This window comes from Manihot esculenta, chromosome 18 (assembly GCF_001659605.2).
Source record: "Manihot esculenta cultivar AM560-2 chromosome 18, M.esculenta_v8, whole genome shotgun sequence".
Taxonomy (NCBI): domain Eukaryota; kingdom Viridiplantae; phylum Streptophyta; class Magnoliopsida; order Malpighiales; family Euphorbiaceae; genus Manihot; species Manihot esculenta.
The window spans coordinates 19,053,972-19,076,378 of NC_035178.2; the positions used below are offsets into that span (position 1 = coordinate 19,053,972).

The 22,407-nt window shown below is 39.7% G+C and overlaps 1 long non-coding RNA gene across 1 annotated transcript; it reads right to left on the reverse strand.

The window, feature by feature from the left end:
- Positions 1-8,006: 8,006 nt before the first annotated feature.
- On the reverse strand, positions 8,007-9,751 carry LOC122722357. Its single transcript, XR_006349327.1, has 2 exons — positions 9,690-9,751; positions 8,007-8,284 (listed from the first exon to the last, which is right to left on the reverse strand). It is a non-coding gene; the product is annotated as an uncharacterized LOC122722357 (long non-coding RNA).
- Positions 9,752-22,407: the final 12,656 nt, after the last annotated feature.

Sequence of the window (22,407 nt, forward strand, 5' to 3'; positions counted from 1 at the left end):
AGTGGAACTAAACTTAATGTTTTTTTTTAATTGACCACTACAATGCTTTTATCATAGTTCATGCATCATGAGTATACAATAGGTTGTTTGCATTAGAATCCACGAATATGCTGCATTGCATAGTTATGTGTTGATGTGGGTAAATGCTGAATGATCCAATAGTCACAGACAGGAAGTCCAGGAGCCTTTGACTACGCCCTGGCAGGTATAGCAAAGTCCAGGAGCCTTTGACTACGCCCTGGCAGGTATAGCAAAGTCCAGGAGTGTAACACCCCTTACCCTATCAAAGAGTAGATAGAGCAAGGAATGTCACAAACTATACCTTTTTAGATATATCAGGACTAAACAATTTCTTTTATCTGTAAATACCAAGTTTTTAGGTAATGCATGTAACTTTCATCAAGATTAAAATAAGCGTGAGATTTTTAAACCAAAATTTTCGGCAGAGTTTTCTCTGTTTTATTAGCACTTTAACCTGTAATACATATGAACATCACACTTATAATAATACTAACAACTTAGTGCATGATATCTTACTATTCTTTGATTTACATAACCTTCACAACTCACTCTATTTAATATGTACATGCCAAAATAAAACTGTACTATGACTCCGAGACTCAAAACAACCAGCTATGATGATGGCCTTGATATCTGATGTAGATCTCTGATAACTTCTGTTGCCCTATTTTATCTACAACCTGCGTGAGGTAAAAACCAACACGCTGAGCTAATGCTCAGTGGGTGATAGCAAACAAATAACAAAATAGAGCAAACAAGTTCACGTATACAGATAATCGGAATAAAAACATCTTCTTTTTCCGTTATTGCACATTTTCTATTTATAATAAATTACCACAGCTTAGTGCATGTAAGAGATGCAAACATATTAACACTCACTAATAAGTTCACAAAATCAAGTATCAATCTTAATTAAGATCTTAGCCCTTATAAACACATAGTAGGATCGTCTAGGTAGATAAGGAGTTATAACGGTAGGCACAGAGTGCCGAACGGTAGGCTCAGAGGCCAAAACTGTGATAGCAGGGCTCTATGACCGTGCTTATGAGGTACCTGATATGTAACCTCAAATAAAAATCATGTATCGGTAGCAGTACTGCGAACTCTGTATGTTTATATGGCATGCCATACCCTTATACTAACCTCGACTCCTATTACGTTTACCAGGGCCAAGCACTATTAATTCAATGTATCAATGTAAAATGCATGCCATTTGAAGCTATTTGAATTCATTTTCCAAGTTACATATATCATATGCCAAGATTTACAATATGGAAAACTCATGGCAAATAGTGCAAAACTTTATTGACTTAGCATTTTAATGTAGAAAACTACATTCTGCCATATATTGCATCAACTTTTCAAGTAGTTTAGAGTTATAATTTAACTTCATTTTCTTCATAAGAAATATACATTTATGTCTTATCTTTCCAACAAGGTATGATTCATGCAATTCTGATCATCCTAACTTAAGTTATGAATTTTTCTTTACCAGCTGCTCAATCAGGTCTTAATCAGTCCAGTATTAGTACCTGTTTATAGTATCACAAAAATTATCAGATTCATATATTTCTATACAAATTCAAGCTTAAGTGTCTTCTACAAAGTTTTAGGTATACTTCTTAGGATTCATTTGGCACTGGTATTAACAAATTTCACTGAGTACATAATTAGTTATAGTATAATCAATACACACTGTTCCGGATGCACTAACTCTGTATCCAGTTTAGGTTCACTTCAAATTTTCATCATCTTACCTACAGATTCAGAATTTGGTCAATTCATAAAAGTTTTAGATCTTTGTCTTATCTTTCATTTGGTATATCTTAGGACTAATTTTAATAAATACACAATAAGTTATAAGGCTTCCAACACTGACTGTCCTGTTAGAACCTATTCTGGCAGATTTGCACTTTTAGCTCTCATGTTAAATTTCTTTACTCTAAGCCTTTCAAACATCATTTTAACATTCATATAACATATTTATACAGTCAAAGCAACATTTCCAGCAAGTAAAATCAACCCCTAATTTCACTTATTCATGGCAGAATCCAAGGAAAACAGAAAATCATACAAACACCAAACCTTTCTTGAATTCCTCCTTTCTTTTCCTCTTCTAATCTCTAGCTATCTCCTTTCCCTTTGATGTTCCTTCACCTAGGTCAATTTATGTCTTAGGAAAGGATTGAATAAACTATAAATTAAAGCTTTATAATTCAAATCCATGCATGAAGAAATGAGATGATGCTATTTCCTACTCATTTCTAAACTTACCTTTGATTTTCAAGCTTGGTGTATATGGAACCCTAAACTTTTCTTCTTCAATCCCTTCAATATATGGCTCTTCCTTTAGATCTTGATCTTAGGATGAATTTTGGTTAAAGAAAGAAGTTGATTTGGTGAGGTTTTGGCTTGGCTTTGGTGGGAGAAAGAAAAGAAATTCTTTGGTTTCCTATGGTGTGAGCTACGGCAAAGTGAAATGGAGAAGATGACAATCCCTTTTTCAAATTGCTTGGTCATTTCTTCATCCAATAGCTAGGTGACACATGGAAAGTAAAATTTGACTTTTATATTTTAACTTTCCATATTTATACTTTAACCCACTAAACTTTTTACCATATTTCAATTTAGTTTTTACACTTTCAATAATCATAGATTGACCTACTAAAATATGCTTTTCGCCTTTAGAAGTCCTTTCCACTTAAGCAAGCATGACGGATTTAAAACAAACACCTCAAGCAAGCACGTCAGAAAACCCTAAGCACCTCCCGAAAGTGACTCGTTCCCGACTCGCTAATCACACTGTCTACTTTATTTCTGAATATGTCCGTTTCTATATTTGAGTTTTCTATAATTCAGTTATTAGCAGATTAGAGTTATGCTAGTACCTCCCCTAAGTAGCTCGGGGTAAGCTAGCACCTCCCCTAATGCCACTTACTTTAGTAGTGAAATAGCCTAACCCATACCTAGTGATGTCACTGCTCTAGCTATGGGTTTGAGGATGTTACAACTCTTCCCCTCTTAAGAAATTTCGTCCTCGAAATTTTACCTGCTTTGAATAGCTGTGGATATTGTTGCTTCATCACCTCTTCACTCTCCCATGTAGCTTCTTCTGCCTTGTGATTTCTCCACAACACTTTCACTAAGGGAATCTTCTTATTCCTTAACTCTTTTATTTCCCTTGCTAAAATTTTCACTGGTTCTTCTTCATAAGTCAGGTCAGACTGTACATCAATGGTTTCAGCTGGAATGACATGTGATGGGTCAGATCTGTATCTTCTTAGCATGGATACATGGAAGACATTAAGTATTCTGTCTAACTCTGGAGGTAAAGCTAGCCTGTAGGCTACTGGACCCACACGCTCAATTATTTCATATGGACCAATAAACCGAGGGCTTAGCTTACCTTTCTTGCCAAATCTTAGCACTTTCTTCCATGGAGAAACTTTTAAAAACACTTTGTCTCCAACAGCAAATTCTATATCTTTTCTTCTCAAATCTGCATAGGATTTTTGCCTATCTGTTGCAGCTTTCAATCTTTCTTTGATAGTCTTCACCTTCTCCTCAGTCTGTCTTATCAACTCTGGACCTACAAGTTTAGCTTCACTGAGTTCTGTCCAGCACAATGGGGTTCTACATTTTCTGCCATACAATGCTTCATAGGGAGCCATTTTAATACTAGCCTGATAACTATTGTTGTAAGCAAATTCTACTAGTGGAAGATATCTTTCCCAGCTTCCTTCAAATTCAATTACACAACTTCTGAGCATATCTTCCAAAACTTGAATTACTCTCTCTGACTGGCCATCTGTCTGAGGATGAAAAGCTGTACTAAAATTCAATCTTGTCCCTAGAGCTTCATGTAGTTTTTCCCAAAATCTGGATGTGAATCTTGGATCTCTGTCTGATATAATAGAGATAGGAACACCATGTAGTCTCACAATTTCATTAATATACAATTCTGCATACTTTTCCAATGTGTAATCCATTCTGATTGGCAAGAAATGCGCTGATTTAGTTAACTTGTCAACTATTACCCAGATGGCATCTTTCTTCCTTGGTGTGAGTGGCAATCCTGTTACAAAATCCATGGTAATTCTATCCCATTTCCATTCTGGTATAGCGATAGGCTGTAACAACCCTGATGGAACTTGATGTTCTGCTTTTACCGGTTGACATGTCAAACATTTTGTTACAAATTCAGCTATATCTCTTTTCATACCTGGCCACCAATAGTGCATCTTCAGATCTTGATACATCTTAGTGCTACCTGGATGCATAACATATGGACTATTGTGTGCCTCTGTAAGAATACTCTGTTTCAGCTCTCCAATGTTAGGTACACATATTCTATCACCATAGTACAAGTAACCATCATCACTTATCACATGCTTCTGCTTCTTCCCCTCTTGTACTTGTCTAGTCCATAAGGCTATCTCTGTATCTTCTTTCTGTGCTTCTTTAATTTGTTGCAGTAAGTTGGGTCTAACTTTTAATTCTGCTACAATAGCTCCATCATCTGCTATAGTCAACCGCGCATTCATTGCTTTTAATGCAAATAAGGATTTCCTGCTGAGTGCATCTGCTACTAAATTAGCTTTGCCTGGGTGATAATCTATAATGCAATCATAATCTTTCAGTAACTCTAGCCATCTTCTCTGTCTCAGGTTTAGCTCTTTCTGTGTGGGCAAGTATTTTAGACTTTTATGATCTGTATAAATGTAACATTTCTCACCATATAAGTAATGTCTCCATATCTTTAGTGCAAAAACTATGGCAGCCAGCTCTAGATCATGGGTAGGATAGTTCTTCTCATGTGGCTTCAGTTGTCTAGAAGCATAGGCAATCACTTTACCTTCTTGCATCAAAACACATCCAAGTCCATTGTGAGAAGCATCACTATATATCACAAAGTCCTTGCCAGAAACAGGTTGTGTAAGTATTGGTGCTTCGGTGAGCATAGTCTTCAATTTGTCAAAACTTGCCTGACATCTATCATCCCAAACATACTTAACATTCTTATGTAGTAATTTAGTTAATGGAGCTGCTATAAGTGAAAACCCTTTCACAAACCGTCTGTAGTACCCAGCTAGACCCAAGAAACTCCTGATCTCTGCAACATTCTTTGGTGGCTTCCATTCCAGTACAGCTTTAATCTTCTGTGGATCTACCCTGATTCCCTCTGCTGATACAACATGTCCCAAAAATGTTATTTCATTGAGCCAAAAATCACATTTACTGAACTTAGCATAAAGTTGCTTTTCCCTCAGAGTCTGTAATACTATCCTCAAATGTCTGTCATGGTCTTCTCTAGTTCTAGAGTATACCAGAATATCATCAATGAATACTACAACAAACTGGTCTAAAAATGGATGAAAGATACGGTTCATCAAATCCATGAATGATGCAGGTGCATTTGTTAACCCAAATGGCATAACCAGAAACTCATAATGTCCATATCGTGTTCTGAATGCAGTTTTAGGCACATCTGTCCCTTTAACTCTCAACTGATGGTAGCCCGATCTCAAATCTATCTTAGAGAAAATGCTGGCCCCTTTCAACTGATCAAACAAATCATCTATTCTGGGCAGTGGATATTTATTCTTTATAGTTACCTTATTCAACTGTCTGTAATCAATACACAATCGAAGAGATCCATCTTTCTTTTTCACAAACAACACTGGTGCACCCCATGGTGAAACACTAGGTCGAATAAAGCCCTTATCAAGTAACTCTTGCAACTGTATTTTCAACTCTTTCAATTCTGTAGGAGCCATTCTGTAAGGAGCAATTGAAATAGGTGCAGTGCCTGGCACAACTTCTATAGCAAAATCCACTTCCCTTTCTGGAGGTAACCCTGGCAACTCTTCAGGAAATACATCTGGAAAATGACATACTGTGGGTAGATTTGACACACTAGGACCTTCCTTCTTAGTTTCAATCACACTAGCTAGATAAGCTGTACAGCCTTTTCTAATCAACCTCCTAGCTGTAGTGGCAGATATGACATTAGAGAGGTAATCTGACCTCTCACCCACAACTATAACCTCAGAACCCTCTAATGTTTTGAGTGTAACCCGCTTTAACTTACAGTCAACTATGACATGATGTCTAGACAACCAATCCATACCTAGAATCACATCAAACTCTCTAAAAGGTAACTCTATCAGGTCACCTAAAAAGGTATGACCTTGCACACATATAGGACAATCTCTGTAAACTCTATTCACAATCACAAGATGTCCTAAGGGATTGGTCACTGCTATGTCATGCTCTAAAGGTTCTACTTCAATTCCCATCTCATTATTAATGGGTATGCTGATGTATGAATGTGTGGAACCAGGATCAATTAATGCATAAATATATCTGCCAAAGATAGAAAATTTACCAGCAATAACATCTGGTTTGTCCTGGTCTTCCTTTGCACGAATGGCATATGCCCTGGCAGGTGCTCTAGTGTCTGGTCTATCTACTGTCTCTGATACTCTGTGACTCTGAGCACTGCTAGATTCACCTCTACCTCTACCTCTGCCTCTAGACCCTGTCGGCAAAGATCTCTCTGTCTGTATAGGCTGTACTGACTGGCCTCTAGGACAATCTCTCATAAAGTGGTCTGAGCTTCCACATAAGTAGCAAGCCCCAGTTAATCTCCTGCATACTCCGCCATGTCGCCTGCCACAATGCTCACATACAGGTGGCAACCCTCTACCTGGTCCTCCTGTACTGGATACGGAGGTTGTCTGCTGTCCAGACCTCACTACTGAACTTTGCCCAGGTCTTTGAATCTGCCTAGGTGGCCCTCTCTGCCCTGTCTGCTGAAATTCCCTCTGTCTCTTACTACTTGTCTGAGATGCAAAGGATTGTCCCTGATATTGGCTCTGGCTCCTCTTCTGCTGCCCTTTCTGCCTTCTACTTTGCTCTTCTTCTTTAATTCGCTCCAGTCTGTGGGCTGTCTCTACTAAAACTGAGAGTTCCCTAATATGCATAACTGTGAGGTACATCCTTATATCAGCATGCAATCCTTGCTCAAAGCGTTTACATCTCTCTTCCTCTGTAGGAACTATCTCTGTGGCATACTTACTAAGTCTAACAAATTCTCGCTCATACTCTGTTACTGTAAGCCTGCCTTGTCTGAGGTATAAAAATTCCCTTCTTCTCTCCTCTATATATAAGGCCCCAATATATTTCTTCTTAAACTCTGCTAAAAAGAATTCCCAAGTCTGCCGCTCTAGTCTAACCATCTGTGTCAAAGTTGTCCACCATCTATAAGCTTCATCTTTCAGCAATGATACTGCACACATCAAGCTCTCTGCTGGTGAACACTGTAGCTGCTGTAAGACCCTTTCTGTACTTTCTAACCAGAATTCTGCAGCTGAAGGATCATCTTCCTTTTTACCTCTAAACTCTGTGGCACCATATTTCCTGAGTTTTTCTATTGGAGGCCTAGGTTGTGCCTGGGCTACAACAGGTGGTGGTGGTGGTAGTACCTCTGGTACATTTTGTGTGACCCTCCTAATCAACTCAGCTATTTGCTGAAACAATGCATCCTGCCCTGGTCCGCCAGCAGCAGCAGGTGGAGGAGAAGCAGCAGGTGGAGGAGCAGCAACAGGTGCAGCTGCCTCAGAGGGAGCATGACTCTCTACCTCTTCATCTGCTGCTCTCTGTGACTCAGATGACATCTTTTATATGACCTAAAGACACAAAGAAGAGATTTACATCAGAACCATCTCATAGCTGTAACTCATTTTGGCATGTACATATATGACACATATACACCTACATACTATGACCTAGAATCGCCTAAACCTTTGCTTTGATACCACTAATTGTAACACCCCTTACCCTATCAAAGAGTAGATAGAGCAAGGAATGTCACAAACTATACCTTTTTAGATATATCAGGACTAAACAATTTCTTTTATCTGTAAATACCAAGTTTTTAGGTAATGCATGTAACTTTCATCAAGATTAAAATAAGCGTGAGATTTTTAAACCAAAATTTTCGGCAGAGTTTTCTCTGTTTTATTAGCACTTTAACCTGTAATACATATGAACATCACACTTATAATAATACTAACAACTGTCACTTGATATCTTACTATTCTTTGATTTACATAACCTTCACAACTCACTCTATTTAATATGTACATGCCAAAATAAAACTGTACTATGACTCCGAGACTCAAAACAACCAGCTATGATGATGGCCTTGATATCTGATGTAGATCTCTGATAACTTCTGTTGCCCTATTTTATCTACAACCTGCGTGAGGTAAAAACCAACACGCTGAGCTAATGCTCAGTGGGTGATAGCAAACAAATAACAAAATAGAGCAAACAAGTTCACGTATACAGATAATCGGAATAAAAACATCTTCTTTTTCCGTTATTGCACATTTTCTATTTATAATAAATTACCACAGCTTAGTGCATGTAAGAGATGCAAACATATTAACACTCACTAATAAGTTCACAAAATCAAGTATCAATCTTAATTAAGATCTTAGCCCTTATAAACACATAGTAGGATCGTCTAGGTAGATAAGGAGTTATAACGGTAGGCACAGAGTGCCGAACGGTAGGCTCAGAGGCCAAAACTGTGATAGCAGGGCTCTATGACCGTGCTTATGAGGTACCTGATATGTAACCTCAAATAAAAATCATGTATCGGTAGCAGTACTGCGAACTCTGTAGGTTTATATGGCATGCCATACCCTTATACTAACCTCGACTCCTATTACGTTTACCAGGGCCAAGCACTATTAATTCAATGTATCAATGTAAAATGCATGCCATTTGAAGCTATTTGAATTCATTTTCCAAGTTACATATATCATATGCCAAGATTTACAATATGGAAAACTCATGGCAAATAGTGCAAAACTTTATTGACTTAGCATTTTAATGTAGAAAACTACATTCTGCCATATATTGCATCAACTTTTCAAGTAGTTTAGAGTTATAATTTAACTTCATTTTCTTCATAAGAAATATACATTTATGTCTTATCTTTCCAACAAGGTATGATTCATGCAATTCTGATCATCCTAACTTAAGTTATGAATTTTTCTTTACCAGCTGCTCAATCAGGTCTTAATCAGTCCAGTATTAGTACCTGTTTATAGTATCACAAAAATTATCAGATTCATATATTTCTATACAAATTCAAGCTTAAGTGTCTTCTACAAAGTTTTAGGTATACTTCTTAGGATTCATTTGGCACTGGTATTAACAAATTTCACTGAGTACATAATTAGTTATAGTATAATCAATACACACTGTTCCGGATGCACTAACTCTGTATCCAGTTTAGGTTCACTTCAAATTTTCATCATCTTACCTACAGATTCAGAATTTGGTCAATTCATAAAAGTTTTAGATCTTTGTCTTATCTTTCATTTGGTATATCTTAGGACTAATTTTAATAAATACACAATAAGTTATAAGGCTTCCAACACTGACTGTCCTGTTAGAACCTATTCTGGCAGATTTGCACTTTTAGCTCTCATGTTAAATTTCTTTACTCTAAGCCTTTCAAACATCATTTTAACATTCATATAACATATTTATACAGTCAAAGCAACATTTCCAGCAAGTAAAATCAACCCCTAATTTCACTTATTCATGGCAGAATCCAAGGAAAACAGAAAATCATACAAACACCAAACCTTTCTTGAATTCCTCCTTTCTTTTCCTCTTCTAATCTCTAGCTATCTCCTTTCCCTTTGATGTTCCTTCACCTAGGTCAATTTATGTCTTAGGAAAGGATTGAATAAACTATAAATTAAAGCTTTATAATTCAAATCCATGCATGAAGAAATGAGATGATGCTATTTCCTACTCATTTCTAAACTTACCTTTGATTTTCAAGCTTGGTGTATATGGAACCCTAAACTTTTCTTCTTCAATCCCTTCAATATATGGCTCTTCCTTTAGATCTTGATCTTAGGATGAATTTTGGTTAAAGAAAGAAGTTGATTTGGTGAGGTTTTGGCTTGGCTTTGGTGGGAGAAAGAAAAGAAATTCTTTGGTTTCCTATGGTGTGAGCTACGGCAAAGTGAAATGGAGAAGATGACAATCCCTTTTTCAAATTGCTTGGTCATTTCTTCATCCAATAGCTAGGTGACACATGGAAAGTAAAATTTGACTTTTATATTTTAACTTTCCATATTTATACTTTAACCCACTAAACTTTTTACCATATTTCAATTTAGTTTTTACACTTTCAATAATCATAGATTGACCTACTAAAATATGCTTTTCGCCTTTAGAAGTCCTTTCCACTTAAGCAAGCATGACGGATTTAAAACAAACACCTCAAGCAAGCACGTCAGAAAACCCTAAGCACCTCCCGAAAGTGACTCGTTCCCGACTCGCTAATCACACTGTCTACTTTATTTCTGAATATGTCCGTTTCTATATTTGAGTTTTCTATAATTCAGTTATTAGCAGATTAGAGTTATGCTAGTACCTCCCCTAAGTAGCTCGGGGTAAGCTAGCACCTCCCCTAATGCCACTTACTTTAGTAGTGAAATAGCCTAACCCATACCTAGTGATGTCACTGCTCTAGCTATGGGTTTGAGGATGTTACAAGGAGCCTTTGACTACGCCCTGGCAATGGTAAGTACATAGGTGTTATATACACATATACATATATGACAGGAAGACCAGGTGCTCGATCCTACGCCCTGGCACAGAGTTACTGGGACTATGTGGTGACAGGTTTACTCTTGATGTGACTTGTCTGTGTTATGACGCATTCCATGAGATCATATTTTAATGAGATGTTTTACGGTTCTACTCACTGGGCTATAGAGCTCATCCCACTCCCTTAACCCCCATTTTCCAGGTTCAGTGTACAGTGTACAGGGACAATCCAGCAGAGTACAGAAAGAGGAAAGAGCTGTGTAATAGCTTAGCGTGGACATGTAATATGAAAAAGATGTAATAGGTGTATCTCAATTAGACATGTGCTTGACCTAGTGATGTATGTTTTCGTGTTATGACGCATTCCATGAGATCATATTTTAATGAGATGTTTTACTGTTCTACTCACTGGGCTATAGAGCTCATCCCACTCCCTTAACCCCAGTTTTGCAGGTTCAGTGTACAGTGTACAGGGACAGTCCAGCAGAGTACAGAAAGAGGAAAGAGCTGTGTAATAGCTTAGAGTGGACATGTAATATGAAAAAGATGTAATAGGTGTATCTTAGTTAGACATGTGCTTGACCTAGTGATGTATATTTTTGTACATGATCTGTATATGTATATATGTTTTACAGTATGTGAAAAACCAGGCTTAACAGGTATGAATTACCCATCTAGAGCGAGCTCTAGTTAGGGGTACAGAGTACAGAGTACAGAGTACAGAGATAGTGCATGCACAGGTTAAGCCTTGGTTCAGCAAAGAGTTTTTATTTTCACAGAAAATGTATGATCATGTATGAGTATGACAGGTACACAGAGAGTTTAGCAGGCTTGCTACGGGTTCTGGCGGCCTTAAGCCGATCTGAATCCTAGCGCCGGTGACGGTCTATTTTGGGGTCATTACAGATTTGGTATCAGAGCCCTAGGTTCACATGATCGGACCTATAGAGACAGTGTCGGGCTCATAGAGGCTAGAGGTGGTCAAGCACAATAGGAATTCATGTCCACTAGGATAGGGTGGTGAGTCCTATCTGTTTAATGCCATGATGTATGCATGTGCAGTATTGATCTGTGATGTTTTATGTGTTAAAGTGCTCTATGTTGTGATGTTTTCCAGAGTAAAGATGAGAGGAACTCGTCGATCAGCTCGACTGACTGGAGTCTCACTAGAAAGTGAGAGACCAGTTGCTCATCCTCCTGCATTGCCAAGGGCAAGGTCGCAGAGATCTAGCAGGGAAGGTACGTCAATAGACCCTAGAAGGTCTGTCGACGAGAGCAGAAGAGGTACAGCTAGGGGAGAAAGATCAGAGGAAAGGAGGGAGGCTATGGAGATTGACCAGTCTAGAGATGACAGCATGGGTATAGGCAGATTTGAGGAAGGTATGGGAGAGTCGCAGGGAGGCGCTCAGACCTCAGGTTTTGGCTATCCAGCCTTTTCGCAGGACCCAGAGTATCTGATGGGAGGTATGTCGGAGTACTCTAGTTTTGTCCCATATCCTCCTTACATGCCATATATGCCTTATCCTCCTTATTATCCACCATATCCTATGTATCCACCCTCCCCTACCCATCCAAGTGCAGCACACCCAGAGCTAAATGACCCAGTACCACCACCACCAGAACCAATAGCCCCTGTTGTTGACAGACAGCAACCTAGCTCATCTGGAGGTAAAGTGCAAATGACGGAGTACTTAAAAAGGGATGGCTCCTTATGTAGCCTTATATGGGAGGAAGTGCAGATCACCTGTTTGCTGGGAAGAGGTAGGAGAAAAGGCTCTTGCAGGGCCAGAATTAGTAGAGATTACCAGTAGAGTGGTGCCTATGATCAGAGAGAGAATCATAACAGCTCAGAGCAGACAGAAATGTTATGCAGACGTTCGCAAAAAGCAGTTAGAGTTCCAGGAGGGTAATTGGGTATTGTTAAAAGTGTCTCCAATGAAAGGAGTGGTTCGTTTTGGAAAGAAAGGTAAGTTAGCTCCACGATACATTGGACCCTTTGAGATCTTGCAGAGGATCGGGAATGTGTTGTATAAGCTGGATTTACCTGCTTCGATGGAGAGAATTCACCCGGTATTTCATGTTTCTATGCTCCGGCAGTTTGTGTCAGATCCGAATCAGGTTCTGAGTGAGCCTGAGGTGCAGATTCTTACAGATCTCACCTATATAGAGCAACCAGTGCGGATTCTGGACACACAGATCAGACAGCTAAGGAACAAGGAGATTCCAATGGTGAAAGTTCTGTGGAACCACCATAATCTAGAAGAGTGCACCTAGGAGACACGGGAGTCTATGCTCCAGCAATATCCATATTTGTTTTGAGGTTAGTTTCCTCCATTTTTTGTGTTCATTGTTTATTTTAGGAACATTCGAGGACGAATGTTCTTAAGGGGGGAGAATGTAATACCCGGCTAGAGTCCGGCATCGGAATTCTACTTTCCGATGGAGTTTCAGATGTTGGACGTCTCTAGAAGGGTTAGATTTATGTTTTTCTAAAATGTTTTGATATGTTCATAAGTTTTCAAGCATAAGGAACTGAGTTTTTGAATGAAATGAACCAAGGCAGAAAAGCCAGGTTCGGCCGCCGAACATGCATGGCTTTCGGTTTCACGTTTGGCCGCCGAAGGTGGTCTGGCCAGCCACCTATAAATGGCCCTCAGTCGGTTGAAGCGGTAGAGCACCGTTTCTTTCACTTGTTGAGGTGAAACTCTGTCCTTTGTGAGTATTTCTTCATGTTTTCATTAAATCATGCAAAGATTTGATTAGTTTTCATGGTTATTTGAAGGTTTTAAGGTACAAACTCAAAGTTGTGAAGTTTGGAGAGTTTGAAGGCAAGTTGCTCCAAAACTCCACGTTAGGATCCTTCATCTACTTGGTTTCAAGAGGTAAGTGAAGATCCTGAGCTTGTTTGTATGTTTTCTGAAGGTTTTATGGGGGTTTATGGAGAGAGTTGCATGAATAGGTTAAAAAGAGAGGTTTTGATGGTTTTGTATGTATAGCTTGTTTCTGTGTTGTTTTTGTTGTGTGTTTGGGGTTTTAAGGTAGTTTTTGACCCCTTTGAGCATATACATAAGTGTATGCAAGTTGAGGAAGTGAGGTGGTTGAGTTGGAGTGAGTTTTGTGCATTTGGCGAGAGGCAGGGCAAGTTTCTGCCCTGCTGATGAACTCAGGTTCGGCAGCCGAAGGTACATTCGGCCGCCGAACCCCTGAGGAGGTGTGAGGAGGTGGCTTCGGCTGCCCAAGCTTGCCCCCGAGCTTTTGGACTTTCGGCTCTGGAGGGAAGTTCGGCCGCCGAAGGTGCCGCCGAAGGTTAGAGACTTTCGTCTCTTGAGTGCCTTGTGGCCTCCGAAACTTCCCCCCGAAAGGGTTCGGCAGCCGAAAGTGGAAGTTCGGTCGCCGAAGGTGCTTGAGTTTCGTCTCTGGAGAGGACTTTCGGCCGCCGAACCTGCCGCCGAAAGTATTCTGTCCAGCCTTCTCTTGCATGTTTTGCATGGCTAGTTGAGTGAGTTTAAGGGGATTCTTGGGGAGTTTAATAGAGTTATTCATAAGCTAGTTTGGTCCCTCATTTGAGTCCATCTGTATAGGTACAGACCAGAGGAACCAGAGTGAGCAGCAGTGAGTACTGCTCCAGCGTTTACAGAGCCTGCAGAGTCAGTCCAGAGCCAGAGGTGAGTGGAACTAAACTTAATGTTTTTTTTTAATTGACCACTACAATGCTTTTATCATAGTTCATGCATCATGAGTATACAGTAGGTTGTTTGCATTAGAATCCACGAATATGCTGCATTGCATAGTTATGTGTTGATGTGGGTAAATGCTGAATGATCCAATAGTCACAGACAGGAAGTCCAGGAGCCTTTGACTACGCCCTGGCAGGTATAGCAAAGTCCAGGAGCCTTTGACTACGCCCTGGCAATGGTAAGTACATAGGTGTTATATACACATATACATATATGACAGGAAGACCAGGTGCTCGATTCTACACCCTGGCACAGAGTTACTGGGACTATGTGGTGACAGGTTTACTCTTGATGTGACTTGTCTGTGTTATGACGCATTCCATGAGATCATATTTTAATGAGATGTTTTACTGTTCTACTCACTGGGCTATAGAGCTCATCCCACTCCTTTAACCCCCGTTTTGCAGGTTCAGTGGATAGTGTACAGGGACAATCCAGCAGAGTACAGAAAGAGGAAAGAGCTGTGTAATAGCTTAGCGTGGACATGTAATATGAAAAAGATGTAATAGGTGTATCTTAGTTAGACATGTGCTTGACCTAGTTATGTAACTTGTCTGTGTTATGACGCATTCCATGAGATCATATTTTAATGAGATGTTTTACTGTTCTACTCACTGGGCTATAGAGCTCATCCCACTGCCTTAACCCCAGTTTTGCAGGTTCAGTGTACAGTGTACAGGGACAGTCCAGCAGAGTACAGAAAGAGGAAAGAGCTGTGTAATAGCTTAGAGTGGACATGTAATATGAAAAAGATGTAATAGGTGTATCTCAGTTAGACATGTGCTTGACCTAGTGACGTATGTTTTTGTACATGATCTGTATATGTATATATGTTTTACAGTATGTGAAAAACCAGGCTTAACAGGTATGAATTACCCATCTAGAGTGACAGGAGCGGTTGTCGAAGCCGGTCAAAAATAACCTTCTTTGGTTACCTACAATTTACAACTGTAGACAGTGGTGAAGGATCGTATCCACAGAGAATTGTTTACTTATTTGTTTATCTCAATCAAGACCAATCAAACCAATTGAAAGCACAAGTGAAAGCAAGTGATTGCAAATATAACAAAAGTAAAGTGCAAGGAAAGTAAAAAGGGGGGGTTTTGAGATGATTTGATTAACAACTAATGAAAGCAATTAAATTAGCAAGTAATAAAAAATAAAAGAGAAAATCAATAAGAGAAAGGTCTAGTTGAAGATATGGATCCACTTTGGTTGTTTGGGTTGATCATTGAAACATGGTAATCTTGATTGATTCAATAGGTTGGTTATGGGGGTGGAAGACGCTTCTCACCACCATGTCTTTCCTTATGAACAAATTGATTAGGGAACGTCCTCTAACCAATTACTAATCAACAAATTGCCAAGGAACGTCCTTGGGCCATAGGCATCAAAACAATTGCCAATTGCATGAAGAACAAGAAAGATCCAAACCCTAACTACTCAAACGCATGAGATGTTGCTAGATCATGCAATTTCTTGGTTTTTACACCAAGTGTTCTTAGATCAGAATATTTCCAGCAATTACGGACTAACAAATATCCTAATCAACAATCAATTAACTTTGCAATTAAGAATCAAGTGGCCAATTTGATCAAAACAACAAAGCAATCTTAGAATTAAGCACAATTGCATGAATATTGAATAAACCAAAAGCAAACACTTTATGTTCAGATCTCACAACCTTTTAAACAACCTTAGTTTCAATCAAACTTCAACTAGAAAGAAGGTTTCAGCCACTCATGGCTGAACCAAAACAGAAAATTAAAGAAAAGAAAGCAAAAGATGAAGAACTAAAGTGGGAGAGAGCCTTAGAGGCCTTGCCGAATTTCCTTGGAGAAGAGGTGGAACCAAATCTGTCTTCTTGTCTTCTTGAAGCCTTTAAATAGGTCTTGGGAGGCTGCCTAGGGTTTCATGGAAGTCCAGGAGACTTTTAGAGGCTGTCCAAAGTGCCCTTGGTGAGTTATGAGCCTTCTTTGTGCATAGGTGAAGGCAAAAACGAGTTGGAGGCAAGTGGGGGCACTTTGGTCTTCTTACTTGCTGCCCAGGGTCTCCAAGATGTTGCCTAAATAGTTAAGAGGCTGCCCATGCACTATTAAGGAAGGTGGAGCCTTCTTTTGAATTTTGAATGTGCATGGTACTAAGTAGGAAGCATGTGATCTCTGGATTTTCTTTCCTTAATAAGGGGGATCTTGAAATCCAATAATTGAATGTAAATATTGAAGATTTGGATCTCAAGATATTTTTCTTATTTGGCTCCTCAAATATGGCAGCTTGGGATATGGTTTCTTGAACAAGGAAGGAGTGCAATAGAGCGCATTTTCGGCTGCCTAAGTTAAGTTTCGGAGGCTGGAATTTTGGAGGTTCGGCGGCCGAAGATTAGTGTTCGGGGGCCGAAGATTGTGGACTTTCGTCTCTGTCTGCATGGTTCAGCCGCCGAAGGTTGCCGCCGAAGGTGGTTCACTTTCGTTTCTGGAGTCCTCTTTCGGCCGCCGAAGGTTGCTGCCGAAGGTGGTCCACTTTTGGCTTCCGAAAGTTGCCTCCGAAAGTTATTTCTCTAATTTTGGCTTCTTTTGGTATTTTTAAGAGCATTTTCTCCAAATTGTTTCTTCACACCTAATACTTGCAAAACATGATTAAAACCACAAAATTAGGTAGAATAGGTGCAAATAAACATCAATAAGATCATGAAAATATGGACTAAAATATGCTCTATCAAATACCCCCACACTTACGCTTTTGCTTGTCCTCAAGCAAACAAACATAGTCAAATAAGTTTTCTTTGCTCTAGATCCTTATTTCCACTTAAGCTCATACTCTAGACCCTTATTTTGAAGCATTTGCAGTGAAGAATATATGCATGAAGATTACTTACCTCTTTTCCTTGTTTCCCTTTGCTTACCATGGCTAGGATTTGTTTTCCTCAAGAGAGACATGCACATTAATTTGTTAAGACTTTTCCTAGCTTTTGGATTGTCTTGCCCTTACCTTGAAGTACTTTATTCAGGCTTTTGCACTTTAGATTTTGCTTGGAAAGGTCACCAACCTATTTTTGATGTCATGGTTTATATTTTTCAGTTGGTCACCTATCCAAGTGGCTACTAGAGTTTATGCTTTTGATGTTTTTGCCTTTGCTGAATTTTCTTTCTCTCAATGATTTGGGCAAATCAACACCAATTGCTAAAGCAAGTCATGTTAAGTTCATTCACACAATTTCAATTTTTCTCAATCAATTGAGGGTCATCAATATATTTTTCACCATGGCGAACTCAAGGATTCAATTCAAAAGGCAATTCTCAAACATGAATATAACTCACTGAAAGTGATTCAACATAAGTTTAAAGAGTTTTCACATCAATGGGGTCATGGAAAGAAAAACTCATCTAACATAGTTCATAAGTTTGAGTAGAGCAAAACAAAAAGAAGAAGAAGAAGGTTGTGGTTGTGTGTGTTTTATTGAAAGCATAAAAATAACAAAAATGAAAAATTTTTGCCTAATGCAAGCAAACTAAAGATTAAAGCGAAAATAAACTTAAAAAAGATTAAAGCGAAAATAAACTTAAAAGTAAAAATTCAGAGATATGCACCCCCACACTTAAATCATGCATTGTCCTCAATGTATAAGAAACATAAAAGAACAAAGGAAACTGAGTACTCCCCTGGGTGTGGTGTGCATGGCATGATCCTCTAGGCAGAATGAGTGACGAACAGATGTTCGTCTGTGAATTCTTCTTTGACTGGGCATGGTGTAGAACTAGAGGGAAGTCGGCTGAGGTGGTCTGCCACAAGGTTTTCTTTGCCCTTCTTGTCTCTTATCTCAAGATCAAATTCTTGTAGAAGAAGGATCCACCTAATGAGTCTAGGTTTTGCTTCTTTTTTCTTGATCAAGTATCGCAAGGCTGCATGGTCAGAATAGACGATGACCTTGGTTCCCAAAAGATATGGCCTGAACTTTTCCAAAGCAAATACAACTGCCAAGAGTTCTTTTTCAGTTGTTGTGTAGTTGCTTTGTGTAGAATCCAATGTGCGAGAGGCATAGTGAATGACATGTGGTGAGTTTCCCACACGTTGTCCCAAAACTGCTCCCACTGCATAGTTGCTTGCATCACACATGATTTCAAAAGGTAAGTTCCAGTCAGGCCCTTGAATAATTGGGGCAGTCACAAGCAATTCTTTAATCAAATCAAATGCCTTTTCGCAATCTGCATCAAAATCAAATGTTACATCTTGTTGGAGCAATTTGCATAATGGCAAAGTGATTTTCGAGAAATCCTTGATGAATCTTCTGTAGAATCCTGCATGTCCAAGGAAGGAACGGATGTCTCTCACATTCTTGGGGTAAGGCAGATTTTTGATGGTGTCCACCTTAGCTTTGTCCACTTTAATGCCCTTGGCTGAAACAACATGTCCTAAGACCATACCTTGATTAACCATAATGTGACATTTTTCATAATTAAGTACAAGGTTAGTTTCAATGCATCTTTGTAAGATCTTTTCTAAATTGGCAAGGCATTCATCAAAAGAATTTCCATGAACTGTGAAGTCATCCATAAATACCTCAATTGTCTTACCCACATAGTTAGAAAATATGCTCATCATGCATCGCTGAAAAGTGGCAGGCGCATTGCATAGTCCAAATGGCATTCTTCTAAAGGCAAAAGTGCCAAAAGGGCAAGTGAAGGTGGTCTTCTCTTGGTCTTCAGGAGCAACTGGGATTTGGTAAAAACCTGAGTAACCATCAAGACAACAATAGTGAGATTTACCTGCAAGCCTTTCTAGCATTTGATCAATGAAGGGCAATGGGAAGTGGTCCTTCCTTGTTGCAGCGTTTAGCTTCCTATAGTCCATGCATACCCTCCATCCATTTTGAACTTGTAACGACCCGGAAACCGGTACCCCTCTGTAACGGCCCGAACCATCACTGGCACTAGGATCCAGATCGGCTTAAGGCCGCCGGGACCCGTAGTAAGCCGACTATACTCTCTGTGTACCTGATAGATCCCATACATGATATAAAACGACTTAACAATCCTGTAAAACTCTGTAGGCTTAACTGCTGCTACTCAGATATGTCAATCTGAAATGGCCCTCAGGGCCTATACCAGGGACTACTATCTGCTGTGGGTCAAGGGATTGACACCCTTTTAATCTATAACACATCCCATTGGTAACTCATCAAAGCCATACGTTAAGCCCAACTCACACATTTCTCATCAAGAAACGTAAAACAGGATGCATGTACAAAGGGATTAATCATACATCACACTATGACAACGACACTAGAGAAAGCACAAGTCTATCCAGTAACTGATAGTACATATCGATACATTACATGACAACTAATCTTTTAATTACATCATGTCCACTATGCTATTACAAACATACATTCAGGCATCACTGTTCTCTGTACTCTTGCTGACTTTGACTTCCCATAGCTATCTCAGAACCTGCAAAACTGGGGTTAAGGGAGTGGGATGAGCTACTACAGCCCAGTGAGGAGGAACAAGAAAACAATTCATTCATTACATGCTCTCATGAAATGCATCACATCACAAACATATCATCTCACGGATGAACATGTCACCTATAGCCCTCTACTATATGTCATAATACGTCCTGCTATGCCAAGGAGACTAGGTCATCACCTGGACTTCTCTTATTTCTCTCATATCATAACATGTCCCACTGTGCCAAGGAGACTAGGTCATCACCTGGACTTTTCTTACCTGATCTGACAGCCCGGCTGTCTAACTCATAGTACCAGGAGCGACCTGGACTATCCAGGGGCGACCTGGTATGGCTATCTCATGCCATATTTCATCTGATCTCATAGTATCTCAGCTACTATCAAGGGCTAGGGATCATTCAATGTTCATCCACACAAATATCATCTTATGCAATGCAGCATATTCGTGAGTTCTAATGCAACACAACCTAATATAACACATGGCATTTTATGATGCATGGATCATGCTCGAAACGTGTCATTTCTCAAAATATTAAGTTAGTTCCACTCACCTGTAGCCAAACAATGGCTAGCTCTGGGCCAACTCTAACTCTGAAGTAGCTACTACTGCTTAACACCTCGGTTCCTCGGGTCCAACCCTACAATGAAGGACTCAAATGAGGTACCAAACATACTCTATATTACTGATAAACATCTCCCCAAAACCCCTCTAGAATACCTCAAAACAATCACATTTAGCATACAAAAGAAAAACTAGACAGAACACATTCGGCTGCAGGTTCGGCGGCCGAATGCCCTGTCTAGAGCCGAAACTGGCATACCTTCGGCGGCCGAATCTCCACTTTAGGCGGCCGAAACCTCAAAAACACTCAAGAGCAAGCTGTGGCAGCCTAAGCCACCATGCAAGGGGTTCGGCGGCCGAATCCTCCCTTCGGCGGCCGAACCTGAGTTCATCCAGAACTCAGCTTCGTGCACTACCATCTTCTGCCAATCAACAACTCCTCTCCACGTGCATAACTCAACTCCTCAACTTGCACATACTTTGGTATATGCACCAAGGGGTCCAAAACTACCTATTAACCCCAACAAACAGCACACATAACACATAATCATGCATAAACCATTAAATACATCAAAAACTAAACTCTAAAACCTAAACATGCAACTCTACCCTTAACCTCTTTAAAAGCTGTTAAAAACCATTAAAACAAACTTAAAGACTTCCCTTACCTCCTGAAATCAGAAGAGGAACAACCAAACTCAGCAACTCCTCCTCCAAAGCTTCAAACCCTCACAACTCTTCTTTTCTCTCAAAAACGTTCAAAACCTTTTGCAAATGATCAACCCTCTGCATAGGCTGATTAAAAACTTGCAGATGAGTCAAGGGAGACGTGGCCTAACCTCTGGTCATGATCTGGAGGTGAACACCTGGCCAAACCACGGACTGAGGAGCATGCACAACTAACTGACCACCTCGGCTTCGGCTGCCGAAACTGCATGCAAAACCATGCAACTTTCGGGGGCCGAACTTCACCTTCGGGGGCCGAACATAACAGAAACTCCTTTGGCCAATTCTCCACGAAATTCAACTCGTTTTCTACGCTAAACCTTTAAAACACTTGCAAATATTTTAGAAACCTTTCTCGTACCCGTCCAAAGACCTCTGACATCCTCAAATGCCACCGGACGGTAGGAATTCCGATGTCTGAATCTAGCCGGGTATTACATTCTTCCCCCCTTTAAGAACATTCGTCCTCGAATGTTCACACAACAAACACATAGGCAAATAAGCAATTAAGGAAAGTCTAACACTTTCCTCTGCGAAGAGACACAGATATTACTGGAGTCAAACTCCTGGGTTATTTACAATTCCTGACTCTGCTGACGCTTAACTGCTGAATCTGTGTCTATACTCTATACTGATTGCGTCTCACTGTTTCCAGTACCCAACTGACTTGGTTCTTTCATCTGATTACTGACTTTTCTCTTTCTTTGACTCTTCTCATCTTTAGTCACACTAGTCTGGTTACACTAACCGTTACTTCGCTTTACTTAACCCAGTCAGAGGAGCCATACCTCTTAAGGAAAAACTAGATGCCTTGCCTATAGCTTCAATACTCTACTGACTTTAAAACACAAACGTCTTATGACACCTCATAATCATACGGACATGCCCCGAAACTGAACTTATATTACAGCACTTGGCCTCTATGCCGTGTTCTCTTAGAATCTACACCATTTAGTAGATAATGGGCATGCTTCTCTATTTTTTTGAACTATTCGACACTTTTGCTGAGCACTCTGATCCTTGCCCGCCTTTCTTCTTCTTTCTTATACTGGTTTTTTGTTTTCTTTAACTCTCTTTCTAACTCTCAATATCTAGTTCCCAACTCTAAGATCTATCGTGGAGGATACACAGCTCCTCCTCGTTGTCTCCACAGAGCATCAATCCTGTGTGGGAACACCTGTCCTTGGTAGTGATTTTGTTCAACTGCTCACAGTCGTTACAAAATCTCAAAGTTTCATCCTTCGTTT